Source organism: Chlorocebus sabaeus, chromosome 12, assembly GCF_047675955.1.
Source record: "Chlorocebus sabaeus isolate Y175 chromosome 12, mChlSab1.0.hap1, whole genome shotgun sequence".
Lineage (NCBI taxonomy): Eukaryota > Metazoa > Chordata > Mammalia > Primates > Cercopithecidae > Chlorocebus > Chlorocebus sabaeus.
The window spans coordinates 97,988,789-97,998,704 of NC_132915.1; the positions used below are offsets into that span (position 1 = coordinate 97,988,789).

The 9,916-nt window shown below is 38.1% G+C and overlaps 1 pseudogene; it reads left to right on the plus strand.

The window, feature by feature from the left end:
- The first annotated feature begins 7,364 nt into the window (after positions 1 to 7,364).
- On the plus strand, positions 7,365 to 8,426 carry LOC103239915 (olfactory receptor 1L1-like; annotated as a pseudogene).
- The last annotated feature ends 1,490 nt before the right edge of the window (positions 8,427 to 9,916 follow it).

Here is a 9,916-nt window from a genome sequence, read left to right on the forward strand (position 1 = left end):
AGGAAACTATCCATTTCTTCTAGATTTTCCAGTTTATTTGCGTAGAGGTGTTTATAGTATTCTCTGATGGTAGTTTGTATTTCTGTGGGGTCGGTGGTGATATCCCCTTTATCATTTTTAATTGCGTCGCAAGGAGAACTACAAACCACTGCTCAGTGAAATCAAAGAGGACACAAACAAATGGAAGAACATACCATGCTCATGGATAGGAAGAATCAATATCGTGAAAATGGCCATACTGCCCAAGGTAATTTATACATTCAATGCCATCCCCATCAAGCTACCAATGAGCTTCTTCACAGAATTGGAAAAAACTGCTTTAAAGTTCATATGGAACCAAAAAAGACCCCGCATCTCCAAGACAATCCTAAGTCAAAAGAACAAAGCTGGAGGCATCACGCTACCTGACTTCAAACTATACTACAAGGCTACAGTAACCAAAACAGCATGGTACTGGTACCAAAACAGAGATATAGACCAATGGAACAGAACAGAGTCCTCAGAAATAATACCACACATCTACAGCCATCTGATCTTTGACAAACCTGAGAGAAACAAGAAATGGGGAAAGGATTCCCTATTTAATAAATGGTGCTGGGAAAACTGGCTAGCCATAAGTAGAAAGCTGAAACTGGATCCTTTCCTTACTCCTTATACGAAAATTAATTCAAGATGGATTAGAGACTTAAATGTTAGACCTAATACCATAAAAATCCTAGAGGAAAACCTAGGTAGTACCATTCAGGACATAGGCATGGGCAAAGACTTCATGTCTAAAACACCAAAAGCAACGGCAGCAAAAGCCAAAATTGACAAATGGGATCTCATCAAACTAAAGAGCTTCTGCACAGCAAAAGAAACTACCATCAGAGTGAGCAGGCAACCTACAGAATGGGAGAAAATTTTTGCAAACTACTCATCTGACAAAGGGCTAATATCCAGAACCTACAAAGAACTCAAACAAATTTACAAGAAAAAAACAAACAACCCCATCAAAAAGTGGGCAAAGGATATGAACAGACATTTCTCAAAAGAAGACATTCATACAGCCAACAGACACATGAAAAAATGCTCATCATCACTGGCCATCAGAGAAATGCAAATCAAAACCACAATGAGATACCATCTCACACCAGTTAGAATGGCAATCATTAAAAAGTCAGGAAACAACAGGTGCTGGAGAGGATGTGGAGAAATAGGAACACTTTTACACTGTTGGTGGGATTGTAAACTAGTTCAACCTTTATGGAAAACAGTATGGCGATTCCTCAAGGATCTAGAACTACATGTACCATATGACCCAGCCATCCCATTACTGGGTATATACCCAAAGGATTATAAATTATGCTGCTATAAGGACACATGCACACGTATGTTTATTGCAGCACTATTCACAATAGCAAAGACTTGGAATCAACCCAAATGTCCATCAGTGACAGATTGGATTAAGAAAATGTGGCACATATACACCATGGAATACTATGCAGCCATAAAAAAGGATGAGTTTGTGTCCTTTGTAGGGACATGGATGCAGCTGGAAACCATCATTCTTAGCAAACTATCACAAGAACAGAAAACCAAACACCGCATGTTCTCACTCGTAGGTGGGAACTGAACAATGAGATCACTTGGACTCGGGAAGGGGAACATCACACACCGGGCCCTATCATGGGGAGGGGGGAGGGGGGAGGGATTGCATTGGGAGTTATACCTGATGTAAATGACGAGTTGATGGGTGCAGCACACCAACATGGCACAAGTATACATATGTAGCAAACCTGCACGTTGTGCACATGTACCCTACAACTTGAAGTTTAATAATAATAAATAAATTAAAAAAAGAAAAAAAAAAGAAAAAAAAAAGAACATGCATTGAATTCTGGCCCTGACATTTACCAATAATACTACATGGGGAAATATCATTTACCTCTATGAGTAAGACTCAGTTTCCTTATTTCCAAAATGGGCATACTAATAGGATGTGTCTCTAAGAATTTGTGTAGCTACTACATGCCTGAAAGGTACTCTGTGTTCAATAGGTTGTATCCATTTTGTTGTTGTTGTTATTTGATGGAGAAGTTGGCACAGGGCACAATTCTGGCAACATGTGTCTTTGAAAAATGTATTAATCTAAATATAGGAAACAAATCCTTGAAGTTTTGTTGATTTCAGATATTATACATAGACAAGGACAATTTTCTCATTATTATCTGCTATGGTTTTAAAATGTCCCCCAAAGTTCATGTGTTAGGAGCTTAATACCCAATACAACAGTATTGGGAGATAGGCCTTTAAGAGGTGATTAGGTATCTTTTCTCATGAACCCTTGGAGGGCTCCTTCTTATGAATAGATTAACGCTGTTATTGCAGGAATTGTCATGGGAGTGGGTTCCTGATTAAAAAAAAAAAAAAAAAAAAAAAAAAAAAAAAAAAGATGAGTCTGGCCCAACTTCCTCTCTGTATCTTATATATGCACTTCCTTACCATGTGACACCTTCCACAATGGGATAATCCTCACCAAATTTTAGCATTGTGCTCTCAGATTTCCTAGCCTCCAGAACCATGAGCCAAAGAAACTTTTGTTCTTTATAAATTACCCCATCTGTGGTATTCCATTACAGCAGCAGAAAATAGATGAAGACAGTATCATTTCACAGTCTACAAACTAAAGTTAAATTTAAAACCAGAACTTAAGGCATGACTTTCTATTCCTAAACCCAAACAGTACTAAATCAAAAATTACAACATAAATTCTATTGAATGGGTACTTTTATTTAATTTATAATGTATTTTAGTTAGATGATTATATGAAAGCTATAAGCATTGGCATTATATTGCATTTTTTTAATTAAGTAGCATCATTGAAAGTAGTTTAAATCAACTGAGGGAGCCAACTGATTTTTTTTCTTTAAAAGTTATCAATATAATGCATTAAATGATTCAATACATATTTTTAGTCTAATTTATTTTCATTTTTATGTAGATTTTGACCACCAATATGTTTGAAGATCTTTCTCAGGGTATTCCAAGGGTCTGGGGCATTCTCAATCTCCTGGTCCTTTCGGCTACAAAACAGACTTTTAGTATGAGGTTTATCATTTTAGAGAAATCAGAGACTTTCTGGCCAACACAGACTGTGAATAATAAAAATACAAATAATAGAAAATTGTTATATAGAACTTACCAAAAGTGTCTTTATATATATTGAATAATTAAATCTTTACCACAATTATGAGGCAGCTACTATTATCTATTTTTTACATAAAGTCAAATGAGGCAAAGAAAGGTTAAGTAACTCACCCTAAGATCCTACAACTGGTTATTAGCAGACCTAGAATTCAAGACAAGATATCGACACCTCAGTCCATGTTGTTCCTGCCTATGCTGTAATGCTTCCCAGCTAAGGACTGGCTGGAAGTAGATCAAGGGCTTTTATAACAGATTACAGAAAGTGAAACCATACTTACTGCAATGTCCATTCTGCTTTACCAGCAATAGTAGTCTTGAGAGCAGATTGATATTTGCACTCACAGAACACAAAAACATAGCAAACCTCCAGACCTGGGATAGAAATCAAAGGACAATCTTATCTCTATTTATAGTGTTCCATTTTAAAGGGCAACATATTCACCTATAATTATGTATTATTTTGGAGGGAAGACATAAAGCATAGCATACATAGTCAGACCACGTGCTATGAAGTGAGGTTGCCTGGTTGAATCCTGGCTCATCCACTTACTAACTGGATGACTTTGAGAAGGTTACTCAATTTTTTGTGCCTTGGATTTCCCATTTGCAAATAAAATATAAGAATAATGCCTACCTAATAGGGTTATGAGGACAATAAAAGTGACTCAATACTTACAAAGCACATAGAAGAGTTCATGGCCCATAATAAGTACTTTATAAAGGTTTGTGAATAAATGAATTTTTTGAAGGCTGGAGAAAATGGGCAGAATGCTATTGTTGCTAACCTTTCTGGGTGACGGTAACATGAATGATTACTATTTTCCTCTTTGTACCTTTCTACATTTTTTATTTCAAATTTCCACAAATAGAAAAATGAGAAAATATTTCATCTGTTGAGTAACCACTACCTTGAACAAGGCATTGCTCAGTCACTCATGAGTGGAAACTGACTTTATTTAATATTCCACTGAATCTCCAGTACCCACCAAAATTCCTAGCATATCATAAGCCTTTAATAAGTGTCTATGAACTAATAAACTGATCAGAACAGTCAGATATTAATAGGCATGGTTATTGATCTCAAGGAGTATGCAGTATGGAGGGACAGCTTAAATTAATATGTTTTTTTGAATTAACAAGAAATGGTTTATATTTTTGGCAATATGCTTTATTTGGGAATTGTTACTCAGCATATAATATCCAAATCTTTTTGCTAGCATCATAAAAAAGCAATACAGTGGCAGGTTAAGAGCACTGAGTCAAACAGGAGTTTAAAAACCTCATGAGATGTTTCAAAACTGATTCTGTCGCTTACTTGCTAGGCTACATTGCATAGCTCACTTTGCCTCTCTGAGCTCAGATTCCTCAACTCTAAAGTAAAGAAAATCAGACCGCCTACCTCATTAAGGTATTGAGATAAATAAATGAGATATTACATCTGATTTGTTTAGCTGAGTGCCTAGCACATAGCAAGCACTCATTAAATTGTTGCTGTCTGGGATTTTTAAAAATTAATGTTTAGGCAGTAACACAAACAGATTGAGATATTGCATAGAATGGAGGTTCAAAGTGTTAAATGGGGACAGAGACAAAGCCATTTCAACTGGTAGTCATCAAGCAAAGTGTCCTGGAAGAGGCTGAATTCGAGCCTTGCAGGTTAGGTTTAATAGATGAAGGAAAGGATAAGCAAAGACACAATAGTCTAAATGGGTGAGGGGCAATGAGTGAGAAGGAATCAGATATCCTTGGATGGTGGTTGTACAGGGATATGGGGAAGTTTAAGTCCTAATTTGAGAATTACATCTTACATGCAAAGTGAGATGTCCCAAATGACCAGAAATATGGATATAAAATATAAAATATATGCCCCTAATGGCTGGAGGGAGGGAGGAATGGAGAATTGATGTTCAAGGAGAATATATTTTCAGTTATACAAGATGAATAAGTCCTAGAAATCTGCTATACAACATTTCTCCTATTATTAAAGATACTGTGCTCTAAAACTTTGCAAACAGGGTAGATCTCATGTTAAGTTTTCTTACCACAATGAAAGAAAAAAAGAGAAGAAATAAGAGAGTAGAAGCCTTATCCTTCTCATCCATTCAGTCATCTATCAGAATCCCTCCCCCATCACTTCCACCTGCTTACAGCCATCTGTCTCTAGGAGGAAAACAAACATCACCTTAAATTTCAAGTAATGAGAGCAAGAGCCATTTCAAATACATGACAATATGAGTTCTAGAATGGTTCCAGTGAGGATTACTTTCTTACTTTGAAAGAGATCCACACAATAAACTAGAGTGGCCAACCATTTTTTTTGAAAGTTGCTTTAACAATAAAAATATCAATCTGATTTGTTTAATGTTTGTATGTTACAACTGTAATAAAATTAATAGCTAACAAAAAATACATATATTATATATATGTGCCCTGGTGGCTTTCCTGGGTGAGAAGCAAGGGCCATACATAAGTAGAGTTGAGGTTGCTTTAGACAGAAGAGTAAAGATTCACAGCCTGGAATCTAAAGTCTTAACCCTATTACTTATTATATTTCAAAGTTCTAAGAACAGTGTCTAACAAGGGGCTGCTTCTAATGCAGGGAGACAGGAAAGCAACTGGTGGCATAAGATGTTCTAGTTGTTTTAGCCTGATGATCAATGAATTCTGAGAAAACGTTCTCCAACCCCATATGCTGTCTTTCAATGTAAGCAGTACGGCTGTGAGGACAGGGCTCGGGAAGTTTGAGAGAGCCCATCACTCTGCATCACTGTCATGTGAGCCAGCCTCACACAGGTGGAGTCTTTTCCACCAAAAGAAGTTAGGTCAGGAGGGTGATTTCTGAGAGAAAGAGAAGGCACTGACACTCCCCAGACTCCTTGGGGAAGAAACTCCAAAACTGTAATAATTCTTGGCTTGTTTTCTGCTGTCTTCTCCATCTGAACTCCAGAGACTTCTTGATGATCTCAAAGGATGCTCCCTTGACAGAAGGTAGGGTCTATGAGTGTCTTCAATCTCCTCAGCATGTGGGAGGCCCAGAGAAGGCAGAGAGGAAAATCTTCAGCTTCATGATGGTTGAAAGCTTGTCTAAAATCAGGTGCCTTCTCTGTGTGGTTTTTTGGGGAAGCATATATATAACTGAGACTAGAATTGGGAAAAGAATTACACCAACACAGACAAGCATGCACCAACAATGACAATTTTAGCATTTAGGGACTGGGTAACAAAAATGAGATTTATGTTACATTAAAAGAAATGTTGGCTGGGCACAGTGGTTCATGTCTGTAATCCCAGCACTTTGGGAGGCCGAGGTGGGCAGATCACTTGAGGTCAGGAGTTCATGACCAACCTGGCCAACATGGTGAAACCCTGTCTCTGCTAAAAATACAAAAATTAGCCGGACATGGTGGCACAAGCCTGTAATCCCAGCTACTCAGGAGGCTAAGGCGGGAGAATCGCTTGCATCCGGGAGGCAGAGGTTGCAGAGCTGAGATTGTGCCACTGCACTCTAGCCTGGGCAACAGAGCAAGACCTTTCTCAAGAAAAAAAAAAGAAAGAAAGAAATGTTTTTACTATCCTGTTATTTCTGTCTATCTTTTGCCTCTTCGTACCTATCCTTTCACTCAAGTAAGGTTTCACTAAAAAATGAGGGGAACAGAGTAACTGTTGGGTAATCTCGTATTTCAATGTCTTTTTACATGATTGCCAGCCTCCAGAATAATTGATGCAGAGACAAATATTCGCTAAGGGAAATCATTATTCCATCAGCTGGAAATTAAGTGAGAGATGAAACTTTTTATCCTACCATATATTAACTACTGAAAACCCTGAATACAATAAATATATATAGAAAAAGAAGAGAATAATTTCTCCAGGATTCCCCTCCTCTCCTTCTGAGAATTCTCTTTCACTCATTTCTTCCTCTTGCCCTATATCTCTTCTTTTATCCCTTTCCCATTTCTGTTTCCCCATAATTTTTTTCTTTATAGCAGGCAACTGAAAGGAGATTAAAATATATATTAATTTCTAAATATCCTACATTAATGGAAAGAAACCACAATCCAGGTAATTATAACATTTTAAATTTTGTAATTGCTGATAAGAAGAACAAAAGGAAAAATTTTGTACAGATTGTATCAGATGTTGGAAGAATCTGATACGGTGTTAGTTTATCTTTAGGTGAACCCACAACTATGGGAAGAAATAAACTAACAAGACTCCTTGAATTTATCCTTCTTGGACTCTCCTCTTGACCTGAGGATCAGAAGCCTCTCTTTGCTGTGTTTCTCCCCATCTACCTTGTCACAGTGATAGGAAACTTGCTCATCATCCTGGCCATCCACTCAGACACTTGTCTCCAGACACCCATGTATTTGTTTCTAAGTGTCCTGTCTTTTGTTGACATTTGCTATGTGACAGTCATTATCCCTAAGATGCCGGTGAACTTCTTGTCAGAGACAAAGATCATCTCTTATGGTGAGTGTCTGACCCAGATGTACTTTTTCATAGCCTTTGGAAACACAGACAGTTACCTGCTAGCAGCCATGGCCGTTGACCGCTACATGGCCACTACATCACCATTGTGAGTCACAGATGTTGTGTCCTGCTTCTGGTTTCTCCTTCTGCATTCCACATTTTCACTCCCTCCTGCGCATTCTTCTGACTAATCAACTCATCTTCAGTGCCTCCAGTGTCATCCAGCACTTTTTCTGCAATGACCAACCAGTGCTAAAATTGTCCTGTTCCTCCCATTTTGTCAAAGAAATCATTGTAAATGACAGAAGGCTTGGCTGTCATAATGACCCCCTTTTCATGTATCATCATCTCTTATTTAAGAATCCTCATGACTGTTCTAAAGATTCCTTCAGTTGCTGGAAAGCTGAAAGCATTTTCTACCTGTGGCTCTCATCTCACAGTGGTGACCCTGTTTTATGGAAGCATTAGCTATGTGTATTTTCAGCCCCTGTCCAACTATACTGTCAAGAATCTAATAGCAACAATTATCTACACCATACTGACTACAGTGCTAAATCCATTTATCTATAGTCTGAGGAACAAAGACATGAAGCAGGGTTTGGCGAAGTTGATGCACGGGATGAAATGTCAATAAAAGACCTGAAGTCTTAGGAGAATACCACAGATCTCTTGCCCTGGACTATAGGTTATTAATGGGTATGTGATTCTGAAATGATTATTAGATTCTGAAAGGATAGGACCTTTCATTCCTTATATAAGAATGTTTATTGCATGTGTTGAAGCTACTCCTGAATATAATGCCTACAAACTAAGTTAGATCACTGTAATCTCCTGAGTATCCCTATTCATGCAGCTGGGTTTTCTCGTATAGTAATGTAAAGCTGCTTGAATGTCTTTGAGCCACTGTGTGTGTGTGTGTGTGTGTGTGTGTGTGTGTGTGTGTGTGTGTGTGTCGCTTCATCATATTAGCCCAGGGGCTCCTCAGTAGTCTCTCTCTCCCATTATAAATGGCAGAACTGTGACTCCTTCCTCTGCATTTCCTCAAAGATTAAAGCCTGGCTTCTATTGTTGTCATAGTCTCAACAAATAAAATCATCCCGTTAGATAACTCTTAGTGAATCAGTGTCAGGTCAGGTTCCTAAGAGTATGGCTTCTCAGTATTCTTCCTGCTTCCCACCTGGCAAAGCTGACTGTACCTTAAGTCCCTCATTAATTTCATTTGACCCAAACTCAACTGCACTGTTTTCCCAGGAAGTATGTGTTAAGTTCCAGTAACCTTAGTAGCAGATGCCTCCAACTCCTGGGGCAGTTCTCTTCCTTAACAGACTTAAGACAGTCTTCTAACCAGAAAAACCAGTTGTGTAGGAAAGAAACACTTTTGCTCATTTGTGAGTTCTGAGAAATATTAGTCACTGCTAGTCCGTGAATTATCTTGCAACTCAGAGATTTGTGAATTCATTTGCTCTTTCAACAAATTTTTACTTCTGATACACCATGCACCAGCCTACTGGACTTAAAAACAAAGATAATGTGCTACATGATTTAAGTCAACAATGTGAAGGCCAAAGATCAGCAGGGTCTAAGGAAACAAAATAACACAGGCAATACAAGTATTTGGAGGGCAATTTCCTGTTAATTAGATTGTTTTAGGTTTGCAAGGTACAGAGAAACACACATACTTTTAAGTAACAAGTGTCAAATAAAAATCAAATCTGGTCTTAGGTAAGGAGAGATATTACTGCAAAAGGGGGGAAATGGTCTATAGCAATAATGCAAGGGAACTATTGCACTAGGGAGAATGTCTCAATTGTGAGACCAACAAAAGTGTCAAATGTCAGACAGAAAAGGAATTTTCTTTCATAAAGAGAAGTGAACAAGAATGAGGCTAGAAAGAAACAGATATGCAGAAGTGGGATGAGCTAGTAACAGTAGCAGGACTGAAGAGTTGGTCAAAGAAGGTATTTTATTAGTTGATGTTCCAGCGGGGTCATTAAGGAGGGGTTATATGCCAACTCAGATTGAGGGTAGGTCAAAGTGCTTTCTTTTCCAGAAAACAAAAGAGTGGAGGGATTTCTTGAACTGCCACTGTTTTCCAGGAGCACAGGGCTCAGGTAAAATTCAACATTGGCACAGGGATTTGCTGTAAGAATTCACAAGGTAAAAAGAAGACGAAAATCTCAGCTGCACAGCCAGATCTCACAGAAGAATGAAAATTAAAGCATGATTGGACCCCACAGAGTTGGAAGGTAATTCA